Source organism: Dermacentor variabilis, chromosome 4, assembly GCF_050947875.1.
Source record: "Dermacentor variabilis isolate Ectoservices chromosome 4, ASM5094787v1, whole genome shotgun sequence".
Taxonomy (NCBI): domain Eukaryota; kingdom Metazoa; phylum Arthropoda; class Arachnida; order Ixodida; family Ixodidae; genus Dermacentor; species Dermacentor variabilis.
The window spans coordinates 8,037,952-8,051,293 of record NC_134571.1 but is presented as its reverse complement, the minus strand read 5'-3'; the positions used below and the strand labels follow the sequence as shown (position 1 = coordinate 8,051,293).

General features: G+C 47.3%; 1 long non-coding RNA gene across 1 annotated transcript; it reads right to left on the bottom strand.

Annotated features, from left to right (window-relative positions):
• Positions 1 to 4,746: 4,746 nt before the first annotated feature.
• LOC142577700 (uncharacterized) lies at positions 4,747 to 5,284 on the bottom strand. Its single transcript, XR_012827049.1, has 3 exons — positions 5,130 to 5,284; positions 4,898 to 4,930; positions 4,747 to 4,788 (listed from the first exon to the last, which is right to left on the bottom strand). It is a non-coding gene; the product is annotated as an uncharacterized LOC142577700 (long non-coding RNA).
• Positions 5,285 to 13,342: the final 8,058 nt, after the last annotated feature.

Below are 13,342 nucleotides of genomic sequence, written 5' to 3'. Positions count from 1 at the left end.
ACTCCCTACCGTGGAATTCTTCTGTTGCAGTATGTTTCTTGAAAATGCCTCCCCCTACCCACTGATACTGTGACTGAAATAAACTGTCTTCAGGAGGCTCATGCTTCTGAAATGCACATGCTCATGGCTTGCTTAAATCATCATGATAGAATAATGCAGCAGTTTCAGGAGGGATGTCGTGCGAAACGCAATTGCTTGAATTTATGACAGATTTACACTTTAACATAAACTCAAACCTTCAAACTGACAGCATCTTTCTGGATTTTTCTAAAGCTTTTGACCGTAGCCCATTGTCACCTGTTTTTGAAGTTATCATCATTAAAACTTGATTCACTAACTCTATCCTGGCTTCGAAATTTTCTTTCTAACAGGCAGCAGTTTACTTTCGCTAACAGCTTCTCCTCGCCCCTTTCAGATGTTCCATCTGGTGTACCACAAGGAAGCGTTCTTGGTCCCTTACTCTTTCTGATATACATTAATGACATACCCAATAACTTATCATGCATGCGCATTTTCACTGACGACTGCATTGTCTATCGTTCTATTAACAGCTCTGATGACCACCTGATCCTCCAAAATGATCTTAACCAAATTATTAATTGGTGTGACACCTGGCTAATGACTCTAAATTCATCAAAATGTAAAGTGATGTTCTTCACCCGCAACGCACTAGCTTGGACTATTTCTACTGCAGTAAAAATGTCCCATTATCTCGGACCTCATCATTTAAATATCTAGACGTAAATCTTTCAACAAACCTCTCCTGGACTTCTCACATTACTAACATCTGTGCCAGTGCTTCTCGATCACTGGGTTACCTGCGACGTAACGTTCGGAACTCACCTCCACTTATCCGCAATCTGGCATTTCAAACATTTGTTCGCCCTCGACTTGAGTTCGCCGCTCCACTCTGGTCTCCCCACCAAAATTACCTAATTACCATGCTGGAATCAATCCAAAATATAGCCGCACGTTTCATTTCCCGAAATTAGGACTACCGTTCTAGCGTAACCCAAATAAAAATTCACCTTTCACTTCAGATGCTAAGTAATCGTCGCGACATAGCCTTTTTGTCATTATTTCATCAATACGCTCACCACACTAACAAACGCTCCCTACACCTAGAAACGTCATCGCACACGTCGTACAGATTACACAATCATGATAGCTTTACGCGCATCTATGGTAAAACAGATGCATTCAACTCGTCTGCAATTCCCCATGCCATTCAGCTCTGGAACAGCCTCCCCGACAACATAGTTGTGGAAACTGATCGTGAAAAATTCAGGCACTCATTCAACTCGCTTAACCTTTGTTAACCATTGATATCACACTCACTGTTCTGTGTTATTTTTCCTACCTTTTTCTTGCACTATAATACGTTTGTCACAAACCTAAGAGTTCTTTTTTATTGTACTTATATACAGCATTATGTAGCTATTATGTTTCTCAACTTTTAGGCTGTGCACTTGGCTGGTGCTTTTTATTATTATTTCATATTGTTGTTGTTACTAGATTGTGTGCACTTAATTGATTCTATGCCCCCCTTACTCAATCCCCATGTAGGGGCCTTGTAAGGTTCTCTACAAATAAATAAATAAATAAATAAATAAATAAATAAATAAATAAATATGCATGCATTCAGCACAAATAGATTTTCTATGGTATGAACAGGACTTGTTACTGCTGCAGCTGGGTAAAAAAAAGAAGTGAAATTTTAATGCTAGAAGTGCACTCTGTCGCTGCAGGGAGGAGGGGGGCGCACGAAGTGCGTGCATCGCTATAACAGACATTGCAGGTACGTGCTGTGCCCTGCCATCCGATGCTACAGATCTTATGGTAGCTTACATAAACCATATTTACATGTTTGGCATGAGGAAAAATGAACGCAGCATTCTGAAACTCTGTGCCGCCGCACTCGCTTGCTGCGTTCTGCCGCATACTCCCTCAGCCGGTGCTCGGGAAGTGAGAGCTCGCGCCATCTGGTGAGCTTCTGCACAATATGCCTCGCGCCCGGACCGCCGCTTCTTCCACTACCCAATATTTTCTAGTGCACTGTAGTATATGTGTCTGCGAGGCTCGTGTTGGCTGGTGTTGTAAGAGGCTTCGTCTAAAACGTGGATATGGCTACATAAATAACGCGCTCTCAAAGTAAAATCCTAATGACATGTTTCCATTCACGCATATTACATCTTTACTCACCCACAATGCATGATCAAGCGAAGAAAAGCAAGAACAGACGACCAACTATTTCAGAGCGAGCGCGAACCTTGTCGTCTGTTCTCCAACTTTAGCGGCCCACTGATATTTTTTACGTAACATATAGTCGTACACGCAATAGCAAGTTTTCATAGTTAAACAAAACATATTTTCGCGTAATAATAAAGCTAAAATAGCTTTTTACGCGCTGTTTTAGTAGAAATTGAATCATTGTGACAGACGGAACGGTACTTGCCAGGCGCGTCTTCAAGGTGTCCTGTCTCTCCGAGAACGATGTCAATCCGAAGTCACAATATACCGGCATTCCCATGCATACCACAGCGCAGCAGCGCCAGATTTGCCTCTAGGTAATAGTGAGAAACTCTATGGTCGTAGTATACGCAGCGCGCGAGCGTGCGTAAGCGCGCGCGGGCGTGTATGGGAAATGGAAGATGGCAGCCGCGAACATGAACGCCGGCAGTTCTGCATCGACGACGGCGACTGCGGCGCTGACCCGTAAATTAGTACTCAGTATATTATTAACAAATAATGTACTGAGAACACGTAATATATCTTTATTCAACATTTCTTGCATTATAAAAGCAAGCGTCATTAAAATTCATTTCTCAGTAACTCCTATTCGGACCACTAGGTGGGGAAGCAGAGCGCCCCGCTCTCTCCGCTCGAGCGGGTGAGTGATCCGCCGGGCTAAAATTCTTTTTTCGCGAGCCGCTCCGCTGGCGCAACGGTGGAGACCGCGAGCGGAGCGAAACGTAAACCCGCTGAGCTAAAATTCTCTTCGCGAGCCGCTCCGCTGGCGCAACGGTGGAGACCGCAAGCGGAGCGAAACGTAAACCCGCTGAGCTAAAACTCTCTAGTAACTCTATGGGTAAAGTCAGTTTCTCACCACATTACATAGAGGGAAATCTGGCGCTGTTGCGCTGTGGTATGTAAAACCCCTCAACATTGCAAAAGTAGCGTCATCCTTAGATCTTTCCACCACCCCGCTCTCCAGGACGTTTCCTCCTCCACGCCTCCTGTCGCCCCAGCCTTCTCCGCTTCTCCATTGGTCAATCTGTGTCATGTGGAAACAGGCACCGCGCTTTTGTATATTTTTTTCTTTCCAGCGCGTTCCGACCGCCATTTGTTGGCCCTGCGGGACGAAAGTACGCGCAAACGGACTGATATTGAGTGCGTTAGCAGAAAAAATCGAGTGTGTTAGGGACGAGAATTAATTGTGATGCCGTGCTGCTGCACCTTCGGTTGCCGCAACCGACACAGCGACAGCATTTCATTAAAACTTCTTTCTGGCCGAGTTGGTTTAAACTTCATATTACCTTGAAGCGGCTGTGGCTTCTGTCATTCGCAGCGGTGCTGCAGTGTCAGTCGATGTCGAGCTGAACAACAAATTCAGTGCACATTGTAAACGCCAGACCAAGCATACTGCTACGTGTAAGGCTACGAGCATTGACGCGTACATGCATGTGGGTCAAGAAAGAAAGAGGACGAAGTGAAGCGGAGATGATATGGCGTGAATGTGAAGTTTCTGTGCTAAATATACTCTTAGCTTGGTGTCTTTTCGCCGTAACAGTATGCAATAAAAAGTATTTTGCTCACTCATTGCTTTCTTAACCGTCAGAAGGAGAAAAAAGGGAGAAAATGAGAGGCAGGGAAATTAGCCAGGCTAACGTCCCTTGGCTAACCTGCACAGAGGAAAGGGGATGAGGAATTGAAAGAAAGCAAAAGAGAAATAGTTCACGTGCAGAGCAGTAGATGTAGGTTGTTCATAAGCACCTTCTCTGATTCATAGATCTTGGGAAAACAAATTAGCTTACCTCGCAGGATTTCCACGGATTATCACTGTTGGCGACGCACTCCAGCCTTGCTCAACGGAGCTGTGTAACCATGAGACAAAATGCATTATTTGTAAGCTCCATGCACTACTATTGCTATGGTTTGGTTTTGTCAATTATTTTATGCCAGTGGCCAATTGGATAAAGTGGCAGCATGTGCGTTATAGAAGCTAAAAAATGTCCTGCATGATATGTATTTGCCATTCAATGTCACCATCGTAGTAGAGCTCAGAGTTTTCTGGCTCCCTGTTGGATATGCACATACAAATGAGAATTTCAATACTTTGACACTGTTCAAAAGTGCATAAAGGCAACGTGTCCCAATAGTACCAATGTGACTTTTAAACAATGTAACGACACTGTTTCCAGAGCATGGTCATGCTGCACCGTAAACTATCTTGGTAGATTCAGGTTGAAGGCAGTGGGCATATGTTGGTAAACCCGTTAACGGCCACAATAAGCACTTGCCTGATGTCTTCATCAGAAGCCGCTGTGTTTGCACCTTCGGGGCACCTTCATTGCAGACAAAAGATGTCAGGTTGGCAATACAGAAGTAGCTCTGAGCACACTTACATTTGCGAACATAGTGTTTGAGCCGTCGACTCATCACTTGGGTCACTGCAGCAGTACAGAGAATAAATTGCTATCCATTTTTGACTCGCGAAATGACTGCAAATAATTTGTACATACTTACCCCTCGTGAAGTGGGGTGCTTACGCTGCAGCGCAGCACTGACCTGCAAAAAAGCAGCTGTTAAAACAATTTGCGAAAGAAAAACATAAAATGGTCATTCATTGTAATCTTTAACAGATGTGCTACATATATCGCCGCTGGTTACCAGGTACCTTTGTTCTGGCTCCGGTATATTATTGGAAGCCCTGAGAGATAAAAAAGAAGAGGCGTGAAAAGCGTAAGCAACAGCTGATTGAAAAACAAGCATGCAGCGACTCCGACAGCGCGCACTGCCTTTTCTATACGTGCACGCAACAGCGTTGTAAAACAAAACTGTCAACAGCGCGCGCCGTCGTGTAGCTCTGCATGACCAGGCAATAACGATAAATGTACGCTGAACTTTACCTCTCGGAGTAGTGAGCTGTGCCCCTCAGTATGTTATCGACGATACCATACAGCGCCCACTTGGGAGTCTTGTTCGCGCAGCGCTGCCTCCAGCGCCACTTCGCGCGGTGCGATCTTGCTCCGTTGTTATTTTGTTCCAGCGATCTCTCGCATGCCTGAACTTCATCATAGCCTGATGACCTAAAGAAAATAGTAGCATTGTCTCAGCCCGCGTGCACAGTATGTCCTTCCGCAGCGCGGGCGAAGGAGATGCTACGTACGTGCATACATGTGCTTACCTGTTATTGCAAATTCCTTTCCGATTAGGTGCCACTTGTTCATTTTCGGTTCCATGTCCTTGTATTCGGGCTTTGTTTTATCATATAAAAACGGACACTGCCGCACGACTTCGAAAAATCTCTCGATCGGGAATTCCATTTGTGTTTATCGGAGAGCGTACACACACAAATGTGGACCCTAGCAGACGGTGCCGAGCGCGGGACCTCAAGCGGCGGCGCGGTGACGTAGCCATGGCAACCACTCCTCGGTCGCTGATTGGCCATGTCGCCGTACGGCAGGCGCAGAAATGGGTTCTCGCCCCACGCTCGTCCCATCCTCCTTCTATGCCTGGAACGTGAGCCGAAAACGCGCTGCCCTTCTCTCGCCTGTACTCTCCTCCTTTTGGTACGGTGGCGAGCGCCTCTTGCGGCTAGCCCTTGTAAGCACGCCGGTGGCGCGGCTACCGGGAGCGACGTCGGCAGCCAAGCGGCTGGCGCGTCGTGAGCTTTCGGCGGCGGCGGCTGTGGTTGTCATGGGGACCGGTACGGTGGCGCGCGCCGTCCTGCGGCGTATGGTAGCAACACTCGGCAGAGAGCTCCCCGTGGAAAAGAGAGCGACGTTCCAGGCATATAGTTATAGGAGGCATTGCTCCGAACGGCAAGAAAATCTCGCCGTTCGAGAGCAAAACAATTTCTTGCTCTATGGCAAAACCGCCTTCGCACGGCGGATTGCGAGCGGCAAACGGCGTCAGGCGAGTTGCCGGGTCGGTAACGTGGACGCGCCTTAACAGTGTTAACATATGTATTCACAAAGCACGGAGCCATGGACTAAATGGATAGATGCATAGAGTTTCTTACAAAAAATTTTCAAAAATGTTTGTAGGAAACTTTATGGATAGATGGATGAATTGAAGGTAGGTAGGAGCGTTCCCTTTGAAACGGGTTGATGGCAGTTGCCATCATGCTCAGCTTTTTATTTTTGTTTAACTGTGTTACACTAAAGGTTACCAGAAAGCCACCGTAAAGTGATAAAGCAATGCTCTAGAACATCTAAGGCGTCAATATAATCGCTAACAGAGCTTTAGTAACCGAGAAATTGAGGTAAATGCATGACACGATTTGAGACCCCCAGCGACATTACCCATTACGGTACTAGCCCTCATCATAATTTATGTCCATAGCACTCAACTACTCGTATTAAAAAGATCATTTCATTAGATGATAAGACGGAAGAAAATGCTACTTGTCTACTTCTATGAAGAAAAAATAACATTTTGACGTTACCCTTGAGTAGTATGGGTGATCGAAAGGTTTCGTTTTCGCTCGATTCTGCGCGTTCGACTTTGCGCCGCGCGCGCTTTGGAGTTTCAGTTGTTTCTTTATCGCGTCGTGCTGCGGTGGTCCTGCCGGCTCGCGAAACTTGCATGTGGAACAAGGAATGCCACGTCCATGTGATGTCGTGGGATGCGCTAACGGTCCGCGGAACTTGGCCAAAGGCAGTTGCAGCGGCGAATCCAACGTTACTTATCACTGTGTGCCAACGAGTGAACCTCTCCGTTCGAAGTGGTTAAGTGCCGTACCTCTGCCACAGCGCGCTGTCAAAGAGCCGAAAAATCACGTACTGTGCTCGCTGCACTTTCGTCCAGAGGATTACGAGTTCAACGCCGACTTACTGAAGTCGCGTGGAGTGCCTTTCAAAGTAGACCGCCGTCGTAGTAGTACGCAAAGACACAGGCAGTTACGTTCATGAGTGCTTAAATCGCTGAACTCGAGCCCAGCATGGCGAGCCAACGTGTCCTTGTTAGGGTCATCCATTGCAACGAGCGTCGAAGTTGGCGTCATAAAATAAAGAACCAGTTTATCGTCGCGCGCTTTCCCTTCCGCTAGCCACCATGGTTCCGCTTTCGCGCTGCTGTCGGCTCTGTCTTGGCTCTGTTTCTGGACGCGCGTTTGCGTTTTGTACCGACGGCGCAATGTCACTGATGTCATTGTTGACGTCATGAGACCATGACGTCGACATTCCTCGATCGGAGGGCGGGTGATTTGAACTGCGCTAGAGGTACGCGGACGCTTCAGAATGCATTTTCTCTTAAAATAAGTAGAGAGTTTTAGAATAGGGGCCCCAATATTTTGTGGCCCCAAAGAGCTTTGCGGGTGTTAGCATTGGGGCACGCAGGAGTGAGGAGTTTTAGAATAAGGCTTTGCGTTTTCGAATAGCGTCTTGCGCTGACAGCGCCACTACGGCGTCTAAGAAAAGCTATTAGAAATAATTAAATAAAATATACCATTCTATGAGAGGAATAGTAATTTTTACTTGCGCGTATTCGCGTTTAATTACAATTTAGAGGTTATTCTTCAAGCAGCAAACAATTAGTTGCGCTTAGTTTTGAACAACAAACCCAACTTTACATGCCTTCACCAGCCAAGCTTAGCCATGTTAGGCCTACGAGCCATAAAATCCGCACTCGAATTCGGAATTAGCGGCGTCTAATGGATTCATAACACACGCTAGTTGAGAGAAAGCGATAACCGCAGTCACTTCTCCTAGCTTGCGAACTTCACGCGTTACCGCGAATCAAACCCAAATTGGTGCTAGGTTAGAGCCGTCGCTTCGATGGGTGCCGCCATGTTTGTTGACGCAAAGCTTTTGAGACCGCTATTTGGGCTCTCGCCACGGGGCTCCCGCTAAATCGGTGAAATAGCGTTGCCAACGCAAAACCCAAAGGCAGTTTGCGTCTCCCGCATGCGCAGTGGCTTCGACGCTATTTCTTTGGGGCCCCAAAACGTTTGGGGCCCCTATTCTAAAACAGTCTCTTTTTCGGACGAAACAAGCGTTTCAATGTTTCTGGGATGGTATTTCAACAGTCCACGTTGATCTAATATTAACCTTTAATGTCCCTTTAAAGCCCCTCCATCCACGCGCGGCGGTGGTGGCGTTCCGCGTAGTTCCGCACCACTGCTGGTCGGCGGAAACGTGTAGGGAGGGGCTTTAACAAGGACGAGACACAAGCGTCTCGTCCTTGTTACTCTGTGGATGCATGCGTTAGCGCTGTTACAATATTCAAAACAGTGACGGCAAAATGCTTCTTTCTTTACCATCCGGCGAGCGCAACGCACAAAGAAGAAAGGTGTGGATACATAGGATCGGGAAGGCTGACTTCGAGGAAGTGGCAAAAAAAGCACGGCTTTGTGAAGTGCCACGGTTCCTCTCACAACAACTTCTTTTGAGCCTGGTTCACGCCTGCCGCTTCGAAAAAGTGTACGTGTTCATATGCTGTGCGTGCTTTTAGCGCGTTTAGGTTGACTTTTTTTCGAATGTGCTCTCTTTGTTTCATGTAGTTTCGTCTTGTGGCGAAAGTGTATACGCATCTGCAGCTGGTCTGTGACATAAAAGCAATTTTATTCATGCTATGTTTTGAGCTCCACCAGAAGTTAGCACATTCTCAACGCTTTTGCAAGGCTCACTATGACTTACGGACGCAGTCGTTTAGCTTCGAATGTACGCCCGCATATATTGATTTGGTTTGTGGTGATTAACGTTTTTAACGTCCCGAAGCGACAAAAGCTATGATGGAGGTCGTACGTAGTGGATGGGTTCCGGATAATTTTATTTAGTTAATTCACCTGGGGATGTCACGGTAACGCTCCCTAACAGGGTAAGGCTAACCGTTCTGCAGGCATTCATAACAAAGTTTCTTCACTCACTCACTCACCTGGGGATGTTTAACATGCACTTTGATCATAGTTGTACGTGGGCCGGTAAATTCCTCGTTGGTGTTTCGTGATTCTCGCGCGGGCGCGGTAGCGCTGCGCCAGAAGTTGGCGCCTCGGCGTGATTGTATTTATTTATTAGATTTTATTTACTAGTTGTAACAAAGTGTCATTATTTCGTATTATTGACGGCGCCTCCAGGGCACCAAAGCGGCAACGGGAACACTGTAATGTACGTGCTCTCCAGAGGGGCCTCTGTTATTAGCCGTTACATGTGCCCTCCTGTAGCAGTACTTATAAAAAAAAAAAAGAAGCAACTATCGTCGCGATTACCAAAGCGCCCCGCGACTGCTGCAACATACCGCGCCCGTGCGAGGAGAATTACGGAACACCAACGAGGAATCTCTCCACAGCCTCTTGCATTTTTCCTCTATCCCGGCTGCTGCTGATGCCTCCTCAATATTAGAGGCATCAGCAGCGGCTACTCGCACGTTTTGTGTGCAGGATTATAATGGCTGAGAAAGGCCGGAAAGGACCGCAGGCCCGCTGATAAGGATTAACATTTTTACTGCTTAACGTTAACATTTTTATGCGTCCGATTAAGTAAATGAGTATCGCATGCGTCATATGCACTATATGTGAACCTACGAAACCACGTACACATACTTTCACGCTGTCAAAACCTGAAACTCTGGCAATCACGCGCGTGTTTGAGCACACCGCGTGCATGCGATCGTGTTTCAGCAACACGAACTCTCAACGTGCGCGTGCTTTATGCCTTAAATAATGGTCCTTTTCTCTATGTTTTCCGAAATTCCAGCACGACATTCTTAACGCCAGTTACCGACTGACGAAGCAGGATCTCGATTTAAAAAACTGCTCCTCAGGGCGCGAACGAAACTTTTCCGCAGATTTCCTCCGGTAGCGTGTCAGCCGTCGTCTGCTACAGCAGGGCCAGCACGGGCAGCGCCACCGTCGAGGCAGCGCTGAGCGGAGGAGGAGGGAAGTACAGATTGAGGGGCTTTAATGGTATGGTATGGGAACGCCGCATAGAAACCATATAGAAACGATGGAAACTCTATGGAATGCCGGTATATTGTGACTTCGGATTGGCATCGTTTTCGGAGAGCCAGGACACTTCGAAGACGCGCATGGCAAGCACCAGTACTCCATCTGTCACGATTCATTTTCTACTAAAACAGCACATAAAAAGCTGTTTTAGCTCTATTATTACGAAAAAACATGTTTTGTTTAACTATGACGACTTGTTATTGCACGTACAAATATGATACGTAAAAAGTATCAGCGGAAGTTGGAGGACAGACGATCCGCGCTTGCTTTGAAACGGTTTGTCGTCTGTTCTTGCTTTTCTTCGCTTGGTTATGCATTGTAGGTGAGTAAACTTCATAGGAAGATGTAATATGACTGAATTGAACCCTTTTATGAAGGTGTCGCCAGATTTCCCTGTAGGTGTTATAGCGATCAATAGGGTAAAGTAAGCATGTCCGCAATAGAGATTAGTAATTAAGAGACGATTGGAAGATTGGTGGAAGAAAAGTAGGGAAATGACAAAAAACGAGACGTATACAAAAGCAAAGTTCACAATAGAGGGTCAGGAAATTTGCTTGTGGGAGTTCATCGTTGCTTCTCTTTTTCCTTTTTTTTTTTTACTTAGGTAGTACATTAGGCAGTGTAATAGCATGGTGCAACCCAACACCCTGTTCCAAAGGGGACGCAGCCTGCATAACATCCATCCATCCCATAGAGTTACTACATGAAACTCTCAGAGGTGTAGCCGGGGGGGGGGGGGCTTATGGAGTTTCAGCCCCCACTCCTCGAAATTTTTTCGTGCTGTCCATGCACCGCCGGCCAAAGCAACCCCAGGCGCCGGAAATCATTCTGGATTTTGTCTAGAATGGTCTTTTTGATGCTCGAAAAGGCATTTCACCGCGAACATTGCGAACTAGGGCTGGATTTCGCGGCAACGCCCATGCACTGGGAGTCGCATAACGCTAAGCAGCCCCATCTGAGCACAAAGTTTCAAGGGCGTTTTGATGGCGAACGGGCTCACCGCGGCATTTCGCGGAGGCCGCGGAATCTACGGAGCGCATGTATGTCAATTCCGAAACTTTATATGTATAAAATTCTCATAAACTTTTGATGTGAAAGGTGCATTGACATTTCCAATATTGGGCTTTAGATTTTAAATTGCGGAACTTTGTCGGTTTAATGTTTCAAACATTTGTCGCCAAAGATGCATTGACTTTTCTAAAATCTTACATTGGAACATACAACGAGACAAGACAAATCAACGCACTATCAGACAAGTTGACAAAGCACGCAGCGTGGTCCAATGAGACGAAACGTTGTGGTGGTTTATTTGTACCGTCATGTCACATAAAAGCAAATAAACATTTTTTTCACCTACGCCAAAGCATTCATGTCAAGACACTAAACCCAGTCAAGGTAACTACGTTCTTATTTATTTTTTCTACTTTGACTTTTATTTGCGAGGACCCATTGAGCCTCTTCACTTTTTTTGTTCTCGCTATTCTACCCGCGGGCTGCCAGAGCCAGCCAGAGCACATGCGTTTTTCTGGTGTTGCCCCGACCACTGCGCGGCGCACTTCGAAGATGCGCGTTCGGTTTTCTCTGGCCGAGTGGATTTTCGCCTTGCAGAGTTTTGGACGCTTTCTGGCTAACAGACTAGAAAAAAATTGGAGGCTTATCAAGGTTAAGCCAAGTGGATGCTTCGCATCCACTGGGCTTAACCTTAGCGTATCCTTAGCGTTTGGAGGCATCTTGACCGCATACACGCCCGGCGCAAAGACGCTGGCGCGGTTGCGGGCACAGAGACTGACGCGACGGCGGGCGCGCGCCGCTTCATCCCTGGCGTGACGTCACATATCACGTGATGCAGCGATGGTGGCGCCGCCGCCGCGTCGCGCGCGACGGCGCGAACCGAAGCGTGGAGGCCTCCGCCGGGCGACGTCCGACGGCGCGATATGAGGCCCCATCTGCAGCCGGTGTGACGTCATCACGTGACGTCACATCATGTGATCTCACTTCAGGGTCAATGGTGGCCACCGCCGGGAGGCGACCGACGGCGCGATGTGAGGCCTCATCTGCAGCCTGTGTGACGTCATCACGTGACGTCATGTCACGTGACCCCACTTCAGGGTCAATGGTGGCCACCGCCGGGCGTCGCGCGAAGGCCCGAAACCTACGTTAATATGCTTCGCATAAAAAACAAACAGTGGTCGCTCGCCGCCATCACTGCGGGGACTCGACGGATTGCAACGCGTTCGCTTGAGCGCAACCTCTCCGGAAAATCTTGACTCACCGGTGTAGGATACCGAGAAGTATGTCTATGGCTTTCGGTGGACCAAGCGTCTCACATTTTCTTCGATATCCCTAAGGTAGCCAAATTAGGTGCACAATGTAGGCATTTCATTCTGGCCAACATACTTTCCTTTGAGTTTGTTCATTTCGGTGGCCCCGCCACTCAAAAGGAAAAAAAAAACATACATTGTTGCGACACAGCGAAATGTCGCACGGTAAAAGTTCGATTTTGTTACTCCTTTTGCAGAAAGTAATGGGCCACGGGACGCTTCAATTGCCGGATACTCTTATTCCGATAGCATTTATATGGAGACTCCAGGCGCATTTCTGCCTTCGCCGTCGCCCTCATGTTTCCTATAAAGTCCAAGGGCGATAACAGCGTGGCCGCGTGCCGCATGCTGTTTGTGCGAGTGAAAGCGTAGTGGTGGGGGTTGGTGGAATGAGCGAGCCAGCGATGGTGGCTCAGCGCGCAAAGGAGAAAAGCGGGGAGCAAGCGCGCCGCCATCCATTGCGGACATCGGGGGGAGTACATTGAATGGGGGCGGGATCTAGGATTCCGTGAATCTGTGAGTGCGCAACATGTTTATTGGCCTTGTTTGATGCATCATATGCAGTGACTTTTTCTTAGATACGTAGATTTATTGAAGACATATACGTATATTTAGATACCTTGTTGCGAGGTTTTGTGTATACGTGCAGTGAGCTTTGTTTCCAGAGACACTTTTTGCCCTTTATCAAGCTGTATCTTCGCATTTGTATATTGCATTGTATCTTCGTGTTTCTAATGTACGAGGGCGAGTCAAATTAAAGTGAGCCTACGCACCCCGTGCAATTATGGTTCGGTTCAGAGAGAAATGCGCGTAACACACAGGCACTGCAGGCATTTACAAAAGTGACATGCAC